At 42.9% G+C, this 17130-nt stretch overlaps 1 protein-coding gene across 1 annotated transcript in view; it reads right to left on the reverse strand.

Moving 5' to 3' along the window:
• The window catches only part of LOC111954644 (dual specificity protein phosphatase 10), a 56978-nt gene that overhangs the window by 34330 nt on the left and 5518 nt on the right, over positions 1 to 17130 (reverse strand). The window contains exon 3 of the mRNA XM_023974520.3: positions 2314 to 2389. The gene's annotated coding sequence lies outside the window, so the exon portion shown is untranslated. The remainder of the gene's footprint in view (positions 1 to 2313; positions 2390 to 17130) is intronic.

Consider the following 17130-nt stretch of genomic DNA (forward strand, 5'->3'; position numbering starts at 1 on the left):
ATACTAGTTCTATATCATTACATGCATCTTGCCATTTTATGCAATACATGTACGTAGCCATTTACTTGCGACTTTATGTTTACCTCAGTATCTTATATAGTATACCGTACTCTTACCATCTACTGCATCTGCCATGCCGTTCTGTACCACACTCATCCATATATTTTGTATATTCTTTATCCCTTCACTTTGTGTGTGTGTGTAAGGTTAGCGTGGAATTGTTAGGTTAGATTACTGTTGTTATTACTGCATTGTCGGAACTAGAAGCACAAGCATTTCGCTACACTCGCATTAACTCTGCTAACCATGTGTATGTGACTAATAAAATTTGATTTGATTTGATTTGATATCCCACTGGGATTTCAATAGGCGATGAGTTGAAAATCGACCAGCCTCAGAATTCCACTTCTGTTTGGATTTTTTCTCAGTTTTTTGCCTGCTATATGAGTTCTGTTATACTCACAGACATCATTCAAACAGTTTTAGAAACTTCAGAGTGTTTTCTATCCAATAGTAATAATAATATGCATATATTATCATCTGGGACAGAGTAGGAGGCAGTTCACTCTGGGCACGCTATTCATCCAAAGTGAAATGCTGCCTATCCCTAAAAAGTAAAAATGACAGCCACCCTGGACGACGCTAGGCACATTGTGCACCGCGTCTATGGGACTCCCATCATGGCGGACGTGATACAGCTGGTGTCGAACAGGGATGAGATGCAGATGTAGACCGTTGCGCCATCTGGACGCTAATATCTTCTCGTCTTCTTCTCTCTCTCTCTCTCTCTCTCTCTCTCTCTCTCTCTCTCTCTCTCTCTCTCTGTGTATATAACTACAGTAAGATGGATGTACAGTATTTTGTAATGTTCAGGCCTTATAACAAGGGTCAACCAATCATGAGCCATAACTACCAAACTCTAACAGATCACCAACAATGAGAGCAGAGAAGAAGGTGGTATGGGCAGCTCCCAAAATTGTGGCTGAGCCTTCTTGTTTTAAACAAAACTTGATTAATTATTTGCTATTGTTGAAGGATAAAATGTCTCCCCGGAGCTTCACTGTCAAGCTGTCTGTGAGCAGAGGCCAACGTCTGCGACAGTCTCCAGAGAAAAGGCATAGTTTACTTTTAGCCAAAGAAGCTCCATCACTGTATTCATAACAACCCTATTTTCACCGAGTTGGCGCAGTCTTCTCAGTATTATTCATTCAAGCTGGCATGTCCTTTAGCCCGAAGTGGGGGTGAATCATCCTCACAGTCACTTAGCAACTGCCAAATATTGTTTGGCTAATAATAAAAAAAACACAAACACACTCACTCTCTCACTCACACACACTCACTCTCTCACACACACGCGCACTTTCGCATGCTTGCATGAAGCCCATGATGTAATGGCCCTAAAATGGACCCTTGATGTAGGGATGGATATATACCATGACATCTGGGTGTGCAATATTGTTTTAGCTCATGCCCTGTTGAAATACAAGACATAAATCTTAAGAATAGCAAATATTGTCGTTCGGCCTACAATAAAAAACGCATTTTAATGGTGACCTGATCCCAGAATGGAAGCATATCTTACACATGGATCCATTGACAGTCCTTATATTACATGAGGAACTTGTTAGTTATGCTCATCACTACCAATGGAAAGCTACATTTAACATGAATTAGATACTAGTATTTACTTTTAGTTCAAACTAGTATGGCAAACACAACAACCGCCGTACGGAGCAAAGTAGTTGAAATCCAGATTCCCCCTTCAACCTCTGTGATGGAGTCTGAAACAAACATGGGGATATTGGCTCTGCAGCAGAACTGTAACTCTGCACAATATAAATAACAATGACTCTCTCTCCGCGCACTGCCGTCGCTAATGCTAATCACGTAAAAACAGCAACTGTTTCTAGGACAGGGGGTCACCTGCTGCAGGCCTGGAAGGGAACCACGGGCCGTTTGAGAGACAAGGCAGCCGTGTTGGCGTATGCATGCTGTGTGGACCGGAACGCATTCTCCAAGCAGCAGATCAAGTGCAACTGGACTGCAGGGATGGAGAGAAGTGTGTGATCTCTCACCACAAACTTAATAGGCCTATATATATATTTGGTAATTACACATCACACATGTACAAAATACTGAAACTATATTGGGAAAAATGAGCCATGTGTAATAGCTGTTCTTTCATGAAAATAAACATTCAAATGTTGTGTCAGGTTTCGTCAGTGATGTAGTCCCAGTTATTGTGCATGTGTCGTGAAAGGCCTGCAGGCCAGGGTCAACTGTGTAGAGAAACGGCCTCATAGGCCTACATACCGGATCTAGTACACAGGAATGAGGAGTGTCCGCTCTCACCACTTAACTGTCATTCTTGTGAGGGTGGAGATCAGCTCTGCAAAACACCATCAATGTATTTTAGTTTGAGTGTTTCTTTAGACGGACGTCATTACAACATGGAATAGTTCAGTTATGACACAGAGCAAAACCAATGTACAGTACCAGTCAAAGGTTTGGACACATCTACTCATTCCAGGGRGTGTCTTTATTTTTACTATTTTCTACATTGTAGAATAATAGTGAAGACATCAAAACTATGAAACAACACATATGGAATCATGTAGTAACCAAAAAAGTGTTAAACAAATCAAAATATTTTTGCGACTGCACTTGAAGAAACTTTCAAAGTTCTTGAAATTTTCCAGATTGACTGACCTTCATATCTTAAAGTAATGATGGACTGTCATTTTTCTTTTCTTATTTGAGCTGTTCTTGCCATATTATGGACTTGGTCTTTTACCAAATAAGGCTATCTTCTGTATACCACCCCCACCTTGTCACAACACAACTGCTTGTCTCAAACGCATTAATTAAGAAAGAAAGAAATTCCACAAATTWACTTTTAACAAGGCACACCTGTTAATTGAAATGCATTCCAGGTGACTACCTCATGAAACTGGTTGAAGAATGCGAAGAGTGTGCAAAGCTGTCATCATGGCAAAMGGTGGCTACTTTGAAGAATCTCAAATATAAAATATATTTTGATTTGTTTAACATTTTACTGGTTGCTACATGATTCCATATGTATTATTTCATAGTTTTGATGTCTTCACTATTATTCTACAATGTAGAAAATAGTACAAATAAAGAAAAACCCTTGAATGAATAGGTTTGTCCAAACTTTTGACTGGTACTATATTTGCTTACATACTGGACCTGCATGATGTTAAATGGACAGTTCAGCTATGTGAAATCGATTAACTATCCCTTTAATGCACAGTTATTTGTCTACTTACTGAAACTGCTGTTAGTTAGGAAATMGGGCTGTATAAATGTGATACAACTTTCCACTTACAAGTAATTGCCCATGTTGCRCTGATTCCTACTGAGGCTTTTTTGCTATTTCAACAATGTCCCACCAAGAATGCCAACAATAGAGTATATGCTGTCACACACCAGCAACCAACCACATGACTCAAAACTGTTTGTTCTCATGTTTGCACTCCCTTTATCTAGATTCTAAGCAATGACATGACTTAACTCTGTTTGCCTACTGACTAACTAGGTGATGTCACTCCATTATATCGTTCTATTCTTTGCCGTTTAACAAACTAACAAAGTGGTACTATGGAGGTGGTGGTGGACAGGGATAGCCTGGGGGGGGGGGGGGGGGGGGAGGGTGCAGTGGTGACAGAGGATGACATCACCCAGCCAGCAGCCTGTCAGACAGGTTGTAAAAGGGCTTAGTCCCACTGTCCCATTGTCCCCTGGTTAATGCTGTTATTCAGCCCAGGAGCAGGGCTACCATTCATTAATCTGACCTAACACACAGTTGAACAGGACAAACAAGCCACACAAACAGCAAGTTTACAGGATAGAAGTGAAAGGAAAGTTATAACCAGACTTTAATACAGAAGCTTTGTGAAAAAAGAAAAGACACACAACATAACTGTTATTATTCAATTATTCAAAAGACAATGACAAAACAATTACGAATTTAGCAGAGGGCAGAGCAGGTACTGACCGTGAAATGTGTAAGGACACAATGTGTTGGAGTTATTGTTTCCTATTGCTACATCACACATGAACTTTGTTGTTTTATTAAAGGGCAAGTCACTTTTCAACCTCCTATTCATAATCTCCAGCACCAAACCAGTCTATATATATGTGTGTTTCTATGACCGATGGTTAAAAAGATAAGAAAAAGCCAGTCTCCATTGGCACTTTGAAGTCAACCCAGGTTGGGCTGGCCTTGGAGGGCTAACTCCAATTGCATTTCCACTGCCTCCAGAAATGAATGAAAAATTATGTAATGTTGCTAGGTAGCCAATATGTGACAGCAGCTGCCTTCGCTAATGTTTCTAGCTAACTAGCAAGATGTTGAAGAATTTAATTCACCCTCACCATGCTGTAACTTACGTTACCCCGTACTCCTGCCAGTGCCAGCCAGATTCAGAGCCATGTATTTAGCTTGCTGACATTAACTAGCTAGCGTAACAGTTAGTGTCATCGCTAGCATAGCAAGCTAGCTAGCTTAATTCCTACCTTGCTTGCCATGGCATTGACTATTAGATAGCTAGCTAACCAAGAAAACCAGATGACAGGTTTGATATGATGTAGCTAGCTATTTAGCTTTCGATACAACCTGGCCAGCTAAAATTCCTGCTAGTTCACCGTTAGCTAGCTAGCCAGCTTGTTTCAACTCTAATTTGATAGCTAATGTTTGGTAGCTAGCATTCAAGGGCTGACTGTTCTGATAAAAGTTTATTGTGTAGTGCAAAAATGAATGAAGGATTCAGCTATAGTGGTTATTTGTTTACTGTCTGACTACTGCAGTACTGCTTGTCTATGCGCTAACAAACAGCAACAAGCCCAGACAAGCTAGCTAAATGTTGTGTCAGCATTCAGCAGTGATCAACCCGGGTTTCCCTCGACCCAGCTCGGTTTTGAGAATTCCATTCAAGCATCTCTAGTTTGGCCCTAATTTTAAGTGCCAGTGGAAACGGGGCTTAAATGTCCTACAAAAATACTTCTCTGTGACATCACAATGTAGGATTAAAAGACTGATTTTCAAAYCCTGCAATGAGTTTCTAGCCKWGGGGAAGGTAAGAAAATAGTGTCACCGCGAATCTCATAGTGTTTGAAAATCACTGTTTTTAAAATGGGTATAACTRTTTAACTTCAATATTTAATCATTTTTTAAACAAAATGTAAAGATGCGCCGTTTTTACATAATGTTGACACTGGTATTGTGCTGGAGATAATGAAAATGAGGTTGAAAAGTGAGGGAGCAGGCCTCCCGGGTGGCGCAGTGGTCTAGGGCACTGCATCGCAGTGCTAGCTGCGCCACCAGAGTCTCTGGGTTCGCGCCCAGGCTCTGTCACAGCCGGCCGCGACCGGGAGGTCCGTGGGGCGACGCACAATTGGCATAGCGTCGTCCGGGTTAGGGAGGGTTTGGCCGGTAGGGATATCCTTGTCTCATCGCGCTCCAGCGACTCCTGTGGCGGGCCGGGCGCAGTGCGCGCTAACCAAGGGGGCCAGGTACACGGTGTTTCCTCCGACACATTGGTGCGGCTGGCTTCCGGGTTGGAGGCGCGCTGTGTTAAGAAGCAGTGCGGCTTGGTTGGGTTGTGCTTCGGAGGACGCATGGCTTTCGACCTTCGTCTCTCCCGAGCCCGTACGGGAGTTGTAGCGATGAGACAAGATAGTAATTACTAGCGATTGGATACCACGAAAATTGGGGAGAAAATGGGATAAAAAATAAATAAATAAATAAATATATTTAAAAAAAGAAAAGTGAGGGAGTTGACCTTTAAACAGACAAATAAAAGGCCTGAATCTAAGGTTTTAGATGTCTACTGTGTTATCTTTGATATAAATGACAAAAAAGGCACACATCTAAAAAAAAAAAAATGTTTAGACAGAGCGACGAATAGATCATATCCATTTAACAAATGGGTGGATACTCTCCAACGCCCACATTGATTCACACCGATTCAGCGTTGTGCTCTGACAGCAGTGTTTTCCGACCACACAACCAGCCATCTCCATGTACTCTCTAGGCCCCACAAAGTTGCTCATTGTAGTCACTTAGCATTACAGATAGTGAAAATTAGTCAATTGAGCTCACCATGTATGCCTGTGAGTATACATGAGTCATCTGGTTGATTACTGGCACTACATAAACAGTGGATGTGTCCCAAGTGGCACCCTATTCCCTATATAGGCACCTAACTGGGCTCTGCTCAGAAGTAGTGCATGATAAAAGGGTGCTATTCGGGATGCAACCAGTAGGTTCGTTGATGGGAAAGCGACCAGTAGGTTGGTAGATGGGAAAACATTATCGCACCGGTGGTTCAAAATGTCACATAATGAAATTAGTTTAATTACCCTGAATAATAACTGTGAGTGTAAAATGTACCTAATTTGCAGACTGCAGGTATGATAGTTGAATGTGTGTGTGTGTGTGTGTGTGTGTGTGTGTGTGTGTGTGTGCGCGTGTGTGTTTGTGTGTAGGAGGATGGATGGTTGATAACACATTGACTACATTACAGGGGTGTAAATCTTTCCCTTCCCACTCTCAAATTTTAAAAATATCCCTTGTTTTCCTTTCACAGGAGGAAAGCGGAAGAGTGGAGTGAGAGAGGAAGTGAGAAGAAGCTGGTAGAATAACAATTAGCTGTCAGTGCCTGCGCACGCTCAAAATAGAATAATTATACTCGACAAAAAGGTCAATGTCTCATGATATGAAACCAGTCTCAGAACATAAGAATCAAAACGATTAAAACGTTGCTTCACAAAACACAAAATAGCACCAAGCATCATTCCACTTCAAAGCTAGTCTACGCTCATATATTTATGCCAACATTTTCTGTTGCTTGGCATGAGCTTTTTCTGTGAAGAGATGGGATGGAAACAAACATGGAGGCTCATTTTTAGGTGTTCCGTTGCCTCACTAAGTATAGAACACCCCTTATGTGATATTTTAGTATATCTTAAKACCAGTGGAGGCTGCAGAGGGGAGAACGGCTCATAATAATGGCCGGAATGGAGCCAATGGAATGGCATCAAACACCTGGAAACCATGTTTTTGATGTATTTGATATCATTCCACTGATTCTGCTCCAGTCATTACCACAAGCCCATTCTCCCCAATTAAGGTCCCACCAACCTCCTGTGCTGAGCCACTAGGTCAGGACTCCAACATCAGTACTGTCACAGGGATCTTCTCATAGCTCATCAGCGTAGCAGGTAGCTTGAGTGCCCTCTGCAGGAGAGGAATGGTAACAGTGGCAATTGGGCAACATTATGCAGTTATCACTGATGAACATGGGATTCAGGCCATGGATATTTGGTGTAAAATCCCATTTCAGTTTTCAATAACCTATGGTGAAAGATCATAGAAAAGGACACAAAGCAGTTATTTCACTGTTGAACATGGGATTCGGATCTAAAATGGTATGTTATTTTACAGATATTCCATGCAAATCTCAATTTCAGTCTTGAGCATCTTTAACAACCTATGGTGTAAAGAAGGCAGAAGAGGATGTCATGGTATGCTGTTGAGCTGATTCCCTTTTAAGCCAGTCCGTACTATGCGCCTGTCTCGCTTGTCATGATAATTGATGTCTGGCTTGGAAATTCGTTTCTTTCCCCATCTTGATAATCCTCTCAAACTTTCACTCTTTTCTTGGTGCATTGACTGGACTTGACAAGATTCAATGTAACACCGTGATTGCCACTTATCACAAAGCAAGAAATTAAACTTCACATCCTCACGTGAACGTTCCGTTGGCTGAGCCACTTACAATTCTGTGTCATTACGTCCCTGTTACACACAGTCTATCGCCCCATTCGCCTGCGCTAGGTTTTAAAGAGCCAATGGCAGCCCTCTCCCTCACTGATTTCCTGGAATGACTCAATCCTCTGTGGCCGTGTGCACCTTGTGTGTTACGGTAAGAATCTGTTCAGACAGTATGGTGTGATTGAGAGAATTAAGCAATAAGGTCCGAGGGGGTGTGGTATATTGGCCATATACCACAAACCCCCGAGGTGCCTTATTGCTATTATAAATTGGTTACCAACTTAGTTAGATCAGTAAAAACATATGTTTTGTCATACCCATGGTAAATGGTCTGATATACCACGGCTGTCAGCCAATCAGCATTCAGGGCTCGAATCACAAAGTTTATAAAAACATTTATAGTAGGCTAAGCCATAGAGATATCTGTCTAAAGTGGTTTGTTCGAGGCCTTCGTTAAGSTGAATTTGTGGATGAGTGATGGTCGTTGGTCATTATGGGCCCAATCTCACATCAGCATACGTCATATCACCATTACAAAGTATGTCAAATCTTCACAATTATAAATGTTGACAAATGTGACAAACCTATCTGATGCGTTTCTGTCTGTAAGTGACATACTATTTGAAGATTACCTTGCCGTGATAGAACTGACTTGTGTCACAGTCAGAGAAAAATATAAAAAATAACAATTAAAAAAKCTCTCCACCATTTGTTTTTCTCTTCAGAATTGAGAATGAATGCAGAAACAGATCCTTCCTGCCCTTGGTGTACATAGAGCCAAGAACCCTCTCCCCAGATATTAGCTCCTGGTTGCTATTCACCTAATACATTATTGAAAGCTATTTTTGCAGCCGCGCTCTGAGAACAAAGGTATTGCAGTTGTCACTTTCGACATCACAGAGAGAGGGGAGGGAATTTTGGAATTCATCCTTGCCCCTTTTTTCTCTCCTCGTCCTGAAGTTGCACAAGTGTTTGACTCCCCTCTAGCATTTTTGTTTCAACATCTGCTTTAGTCTCGGGTGAGCCAGAAGAACACAGGCCTACTGGTTTTATCATAATGTTGATGTCAGTGTTAGTATACAACGAGCACACGGAAATCATGTCACAGCAGTAAACATGTATATACCATAGTGAGGTACAGGACCACAGAGACACAGCTATACATGTGCAATATATCTATGTCAGTGCTTGACTGGGACTGAAATAGGTGGCGGTTCTCATTTTGGGTGCCGGGACTGTTTATATTTAGGTATAGGAGCTCCACAATACTTTTGAGCGAATATTCTATAAGAGGAACAGGAGCTCAAACAGTAGAACATTTGATGTGCCGGTACTCAGCTCCGGTGAGCTCCTGCCCCAGTCAAACACTGATCTATGTATTGAATAGTATTGTGCAGGATCATATGTGTACCTTTGAAGGAACACCATTGTTCTTCGAGGAATAGAAATCAACCCTAATCGCACCTAATCGCATTAGTTTTGAGTGTATACGAAGGTGCTTTCTAGAACCTAAAAGGATTCTTCAACTGRCKTCATAGGAGAACCCTTCGAAGAACCTTTTTTGATTGCAGGTAGAAACCTGTTGCTTCCAGGTATAACCCTTTTGGGTTCCACATAGAACCATTTCCACAAAGGGTTCTACACGGAACCAAAAGGAGTTCTACCTGGAACCAAAAATGTTTCTCTGATGGGGACAGCCAAAGAACCCTTTTAGAACCCTTTATTTCTAAGAGTGTGGCTAGCTTGTGATTCAAACTCCACTAAGAGTCTTGTCATTTATGAGTTGGAGTTCTATTTTCATCATCATTTTGTTCTTCCCTCTTGTAACAGAGAGTATTCTGCAGCTGTAGCCTGCAGTCATTCTCTGTTATCTCCTCTCTGCTTGTAGTGCCAAGCAGCATTGGCGAACATATCAAAATGTTAAGCCCGACTAGCATAGCAGAAATATCACTCTCCTTCCCTCCCTGTCTCGCTCCTTCCCTCCATCCCCCCACCTTTCTCGCTCTCTCCCTCTCTCTAGCCATACCATACTGAATTTAAATATATTGCAGCTCTACCAAGATGTCACTCTGTGAATCTGGATTTTAGCTTAGATTACAAATCCTCTGAGACTTGCAGACTAACTCAAGCGAGACCTCTGAGTCACTCTCGCTGCAGTCTGTGTTTGTGTGTGTGTGAGTGCATGCACACTTGTGTGTGAATGCCTACATGCATGCATGTGTATGCAGGGCCGGCTCCAGCCTTTTGAGGGCCCTAAGCGAGATTTGGTTGATACGTTTTAAAGTGAATTTCCTGAAAGTCTACAAATTTTTGCCGTGGGGCAGAGAGAAATTTGTTCAATTTAATGACGCATTTCTTTGAATTCTACCCATTTTTCCATAGGGTGGAGATAAATGTTTTCAGTTTTAAAGCTAATTTCCTGCAATTCTACACATTTTGCCATGACTCATGCTATGTTAAAGATGTCTTAGTGTGAGTAACTAAAAAATCAATGGGGGCCCCCTAGAAGTCAGGGCCTCTGGACACGTTCCCTGCATGACTGGTCAGAAAATGGCCATGTTAACTGCAAGTTTAGATAGCTGGCTAGACCATTTTACCTATCTCAAAATGTTTTGTTGACATGGCTAGTGACTGTCAGTGAATGACATGACAAGATACTCATTTATTTATTTTATTTATTTAACCTTTATTTAATCAGTTAGGCCAGTTGAGAACAAGTTCTCATTTACAACTGCGAACTGGCAGAGATAAAGCAAAGCAGTGCGACAAAAACAACAACACAGAGTTACACATAAACAAACGTACAGTCAATAAAACAATAGAAAAATCTGTACAGTATGTACAGTGTGTGCAAATGTAGAAGATTAGGGAGGTAAGGCAATAAATAGGCCACAGTGGTGAAATAATTACAATTTAGCATTAACACTGGAGTGATAGATGTGCAGATGATGATGTTTAAGTAGAGATACTGGGGTACAAAAGAGCAAAAAGATAAATAACAATATGGGGATGAGGTAGTTGGGTGTGCTATTTACAAATTGGCTGTGTATAGGTACAGTGATCGATCGGTAAGTTGCTCTGACAGCTGATGCTTAAAGTTAGAGAGGGAGATATAAGACTCCAGCTTCAGTGATTTATGCAATTCGTTACAGTCATTGGCAGCAGAGAACTGGAAGGAAAGGCGGCCAAAGGAGGTGTTGGCTTTGGGGATGACCAGTGAAATTTATTTGCTGGAGCGCGTGCTACAGGTGGGTGTTGCTATGGTGACCAGTGAGCTGAGTTAAGGCGGGGCTTTACCTAGCAAAGACTTATAGATGACCTAGATCAAGTGGGTTTGGCGACGAATATGTAGCAAGGGCCAGCCAACGAGAGCATACAGGTCGCAGTGGTGGGTAGTATATGGAGCTTTGGTGACAAAACGGAGGGCACTGTGATAGACTACATCCAGTTTGCTGAGTAGAGTGTTGGGGGCTATTTTGTAAATGACATTGCCAAAGTCAAGAATTGGTAGGATAGTCAGTTTTACGAGAATATGTTTGGCAGCATGAGTGAAGGAGGCTTTGTTGCGAAATAGGAAGCCGATTCTAGATTTAATTTTGGATTGGAGATGCTTAGTGTGAAACTGAAAGGAGAGTTTACTGTCTAGCCAGACACCTAGGTATTRYTAGRTGTCCACATATTCTAAGTCAGAACCGTCCAGAGTAGTGACGCTAGTCGGGCAGACGGGTGCGGGCAGCAATCGGTTGAAGAGCATMCACTTAGTTTTACTAGCATTTAAAAGCAGTTGGAGGCCATAGAAGGAGTGTTGTATGGCATTGAAGCTCGTTTGGAGGTTTGTTAACCCAGTGTCCAAAGAAGGGCCAGACGTATACAGAATTGCTGATGCGTAACCCAATTCCGAACTTGCACCTTGTGTAGCCTAATATTCTAACTCTCAACCACAGGAGGTTGGTGGCACCTTAATTGTGGAGAACGGGCTCGTGGTAATGACTGTAGTGGAATTAGTGMAATGGTATCAAATACATCAACACATGGTTTCCAGGTGTTTGATGCCATTCTATTTACTCCGTTCCAGCKATTARTATGATCTGTTCTCCCCTCAGCAGCCTCCTGCGCTGTCAACAGTAAGTTGAGACCCCGACTGAGTTCCCGCTAGGGGGTTGGGGTTTCACTAGCAGCTTGGGGCCCTAAGTAACCTCTAATGCCATTTATGTCTGGGGCCAGCCCTGTGTGTATGTGTGTGAGCACAAATGAAAGAGGGAGCAAGAGAGAAATAGTGAGGGACGAGAAAACTCAATTAAACCCAGACTGTGCTGCAGCGAACAACACAGACAGAATTTTGCAGGGCCATGCCATGTCAGGCATAAAATTAAAGCATATTTTTTCTCCCTTTCTCTCTCTCTCTCTCTCTCTCTCTCTAGACTCAGTCTGCTGCGCGTAACAATGATTAATTAGATAAACAATTGTGACGCACGTCTACCTGTGGTCTCGCTTGCTATTCTCAGAGGCACTGTGACAAAGACATCAGTAAATTTCAGGCCCTGTCGAAGCTAGAATGGCTTTAACAGGACCGATAGCCCCATGGAGACCCTGCTAAAAGGGGAAGCCTTTTTTAAGGGCCATTGCTTTCACTTGATAGATTTCACATATGTTGGTGGTAATGCCCATTAGATGTCCAGGCATCACTACTACAACATTTAAGTTTACCATTCCCATCTTGATTTCTTATTCAGGGACATTTTTGAGGATGCCCGTTGCAATACTATATAGTGATATGATATGGTAGTAGAACAAGCTATAGTTAGAAGGTATGCAGTACATACATAACAATAGCCAAAGGCCAAGATGTCAACCATTGTAAAGGATGAAATGGAATAACTGATTCAAAAAAATTGTGGGCACATGTCAATGTTTTCTATATTTGATTAGAAATACAAAATGTAAAGGTCAGAGTGAAAGGCTTCTCCACCTTTTTGCATATCATACAGAGAGAGAGAGACTGAGGACTAAGCAGGTGGCATAGTCAAAGGCACAACAAACTGAACTTCCCCACTTCATTCCCAACCATTGTTCTTAAAAGCATCTYTAGATCACTGAACATCAATGAAGCCGCATGATAGAGAAAAATAATATTTGTCAGTCAGACACAAATGGATTCACCATGGATCTTCATATGATACAGAAAGGGTCCCAGGGTGACTAAAATAATAATAATAGCCATTTAGCAGACACTGTTATCCAAAGCGGCTTACAGTCATGCGTGCATACATTTTACATATACAGTGCACTTGGAAAGCATTCATACCCCTTCACTTTTTCCACATTTTGTTACATTACATCCTTATTCTAAAATGGATTAAATAAAAATAAAATCCTCACCAATCTCCACACAACACCCCAAAAAACCAAAACGAAAACAGTTTCTTAAAAATGTTTACAAATGTATTAAAAATAAAAAACTGAAATAACTTAGTATTCAGACCCTTTGCTATGAGACTCAGGAGAGAATTCCAGGACCACAGAGCTGAGTAACTAAAACTATTTCTACCATGACCTGTTCTAATTCTTGGTACTGTTAAAAGCAAGTGAGAATGGGACCGTAATCGATATTTATTTACTAATCAGATTAAAAAAGAACAGAGATAAAGTGCCATTTTACCCAATATGTACTTAAAATTCAATTAATTGGACATGATTTGGAAAGGCACACACCTGTCTAAATAAGGTCCCACAGTTGACAGTGCATGCCAGAGAAAAAAKCAAGCCATGAGGTCGAAGGAATTGTCCTTAGAGCTCTGAGACAGGATTGTGTCGAGGCACAGATCCGGGGAAGGGTACCAAAAAATGTCTMCWGCATTAAAGGTCCCCAAGAAAACAGTGGCCTCCATCATTCTTAAATAGAAGACATTTGGGACCACCAAGACTCTTCCTAGCGTTGGCACATGACAGCKCTCTTGGAGTTTGCCAAAAGGCACCTAAAGACTCTCAGACCATGAGAAACAAGATTCTCTGGTCTGATGAAACCAAGATTGAACTCTTTGGCCTGAATGCCAAACGTCACGTCTGGAGGAAACCTGGCCCGATCCCTACGGTGAAGCACGGTGGTGGCAACATCATGCTGAGGGGATGTTTTTCAGCGGCAGGGACTGGGAGACTAGTCAGGATTGAGGGAAAGATGAACGGAACAAAGTACAGAGAGGATTCTGATGAAACCTGCTCCAGAGCGCTCAAGACCTCCACATTGGGTGAGGTTTGCCTTCCACAGCGCAACGACCCTAAGCACACAGCAAAGGACAACACAGGAGTGGCTTTGGAACAAGTCTGTGAATGTGCTTGAGTGACCAGCCAGAGCCCGGACATGAACCTGATCGAACATCTCTGGGAGAGCCTGTAAACAGCTGTGCAGTGACACTTCCCATCCAACCTGACAGAGCTTGAGAGGATCTGCAGAGAAGAATGGGAAGACCCCAAATACAGGTGTGCCAAGCCTGTAGTGTCAGGCTTGGCACACAAGAGTCTGAATACTTATGCAAATTTGATGTTTCTTTTTTTTTTTTACATTTGCTAAAATTCTATAAACCTGTTTTTGATTTGTCATTATGGGGTATTGTGTGTAGATTGATGAGAACAAATACAATTGAATACATTTAGAATAAGGCTGTAACGTAAAAATGTGGAAAAGTCATGGGGTTTGAAAACTTTCCGAATGTACTGTGTATATATACACTGCTCCAAAAAATAAAGGGACACTTAAACAACACAATGTAACTCCAAGTCAATCACACTTCTGAAGAATCAAACTGTCCACTTCGGAAGCAACACTGATTGACAATAAATGTCACATGCTGTTGTGCAATGGAATAGACAAAAGGTGGAAATTATAGCATTAGCAAGACACCCCAATAAAGGAGTGGTTCTGCAGGTGGTGACCACAGACCACTTCTCAGTTCCTATGCTTCCTGGCTGATGTTTTGGTCACTTTTGAATGCTGGCGGTGCTTTCACTCTAGTGGTAGCATGAGACGGAGTCTACAACCCCACACAAGTGGCTCAGGTAGTGCAGCTCATCCAGGATGGCAATCAATGCGAGCTGTGGCAAGAAGGTTTGCTGTGTCTGTCAGCGTAGTGTCCAGAGCATGGAGGCGCTACCAGGAGACAGGCCAGTACATCAGGAGACGTGGGGAGGCGGCAGGAGGGCAACAACCCAGCAGAGGACCGCTACTCCGCCTTTGTGCAAGGAGGAGCACTGCAGAGCCCTGCAAAATGACTCCAGCAGGCCACAAATGTGCATGTGTCAGCATATGGTCTCACAAGGGGTCTGAGGATCTAATCTCGGTACCTAATGGCAGTCAGGCTACCTCTGGCGAGCACATGGAGGGCTGTGCGGCCCCCAAAGAAATGCCACCCACACCATGACTGACCCACGCCAAACCGGTCATGCTGGAGGATGTTGCAGCAGCAGAACGTTCTCCACGGCGTCTCCAGACTCTGTCACGTCGTCACATGTGCTCAGTGTGAACCTGTTTATCTCGTGTGAAGAGCACGGCGCGCGTGGCGAATTTGCCAATCTTGGTGTTCTCTGGCAAATGCCAAACGTCCTGCACGGTGTTGGGCTGTAAGCACAACCCCACCTGTGGACGTCGGGCCCTCATGCCACCCTCATGGAGTCTGTTCTGACCGTTTGAGCAGACACATGCACATTTGTGGCCTGCTGGAGGTCATTTTGCAGGGCTCTGGCAGTGATCCTCCTTGCACAAAGGCGGAGGTAGCGGCTCTGCTGCTGGGTTGTTGCCTCCTACGCCTCCTCCACGTCTCCTGATGTACTGGCCTGTCTCCTGGTAGCGCCTCCATGCTCTGGACACTACGCTGACAGACACAGCAAACCTTCTTGCCACAGCTCGCATTGATGTGCCATCCTGGATGAGCTGCCTACCTGAGCCACTTGTGTGGGTTGTAGACCCGTCTCATGCTACACTAGAGTGAAGCACGCCAGCATTCAAAAGTGACCAAAACATCAGCCAGGAAGCATAGGAACTGAGAAGTGGTCTGTGGTCACCACCTGCAGAACCACTCCTTTATTGGGGTGTCTTGCTAATTGCCTATAATTTCCACTTTTTGTCTATTCTTTGCACAGCATGTGAAATTTATTGTCAATCAGTGTTGCTTCCTAAGTGGACAGTTTGATTTCACAGAAGTGTGATTGACTTGGAGTTACATTGTGTTGTTTAAGTGTTCCCTTTATTTTGGAGCAGTGTATATATATGTATGGGGTGTGGCCCGAGAATCGAAACCATAACCCTGGCTGTGCAAGTGCATGCTCTAAAACTGAGCCATACAGAACTAATGTTTGACTGATGTGTTCTGAACAGATGTGGCGAAGCATCAACCATTAAGTATAGTCTAAACTACAACAGCCCAGCATGGTTGGACCTGATGTCCCCTGAAGACACACGGGAGGTTGGTGGCTTAATTGGGGAGGACAGACTCGTGGAAATGGCTGGAGCGGAATTGTTGGAATGGTATCAAAAACATCAAACACGTGGTTTCCACATGGTATTCCACTCCAGTCATTACGGAGCTGTCTCCCAATTAAGGTGCCACCAACCCCTGTGAGACCACGTCTTCAGGGGGACATCAGGTCCAACCATGCTGGGCTGTTGTAGTTAGTAGACTATACTTAATGGTTGATGCTTCGACATCTGTTAGCAGTAACAATCATCATCAGTCAAACATTAGTTCTGTATGGCTCAGTTAAGGTGCCACAACCTCCTGTGCGTATATTTACAGTATGTCTCATGTGAGAGAATGGAAATCTGAGCAGGTCAAATCCAGCAGCTGATGGAAGGTCAATGAGTTCCTCTTTAGGCCACATGTTCAAAGGAAGGAACATATGGCTGTAGCATGTATAAATACACATACAGGCCATGTTCACACTGAGATCAGAGCCATGAATGTATTTCTGTCTGTGTTTAAGAATGTCTGTGTTTCTCAGAGCGGTACCTAGACTTGCCTCAGGGGAAAGAAATTTGAGATTCAATACTTAGACTTCAAACTCAGAGTTACTCATCATCGAGGGGTCAGCAAAAGGAACATTAGACCATGACTACAGTGAGGGAGAGAGATAGTTAGGAGAGAGGGATACAGAGAGTGAGTGAGAGTGAGTGAGTGAGTGATGAGAGTGACGTGAGTGAGGTGAGTGAGTGATGTGAGGGAGTGGAGTGAGTGAGTGAGGGAGTGGAGTGAGTGGTGGGTGACTGAGTGAGTGAGATGATGAGTGAGTTGAGTGAGTGAGTTGAGTGAGTGAGTGAGTGGTGTAGTGAGTGGATGTGAGTG

The sequence above is a fragment of the Salvelinus sp. IW2-2015 genome, linkage group LG28 (genome assembly GCF_002910315.2).
Source record: "Salvelinus sp. IW2-2015 linkage group LG28, ASM291031v2, whole genome shotgun sequence".
NCBI lineage: Eukaryota > Metazoa > Chordata > Actinopteri > Salmoniformes > Salmonidae > Salvelinus > Salvelinus sp. IW2-2015.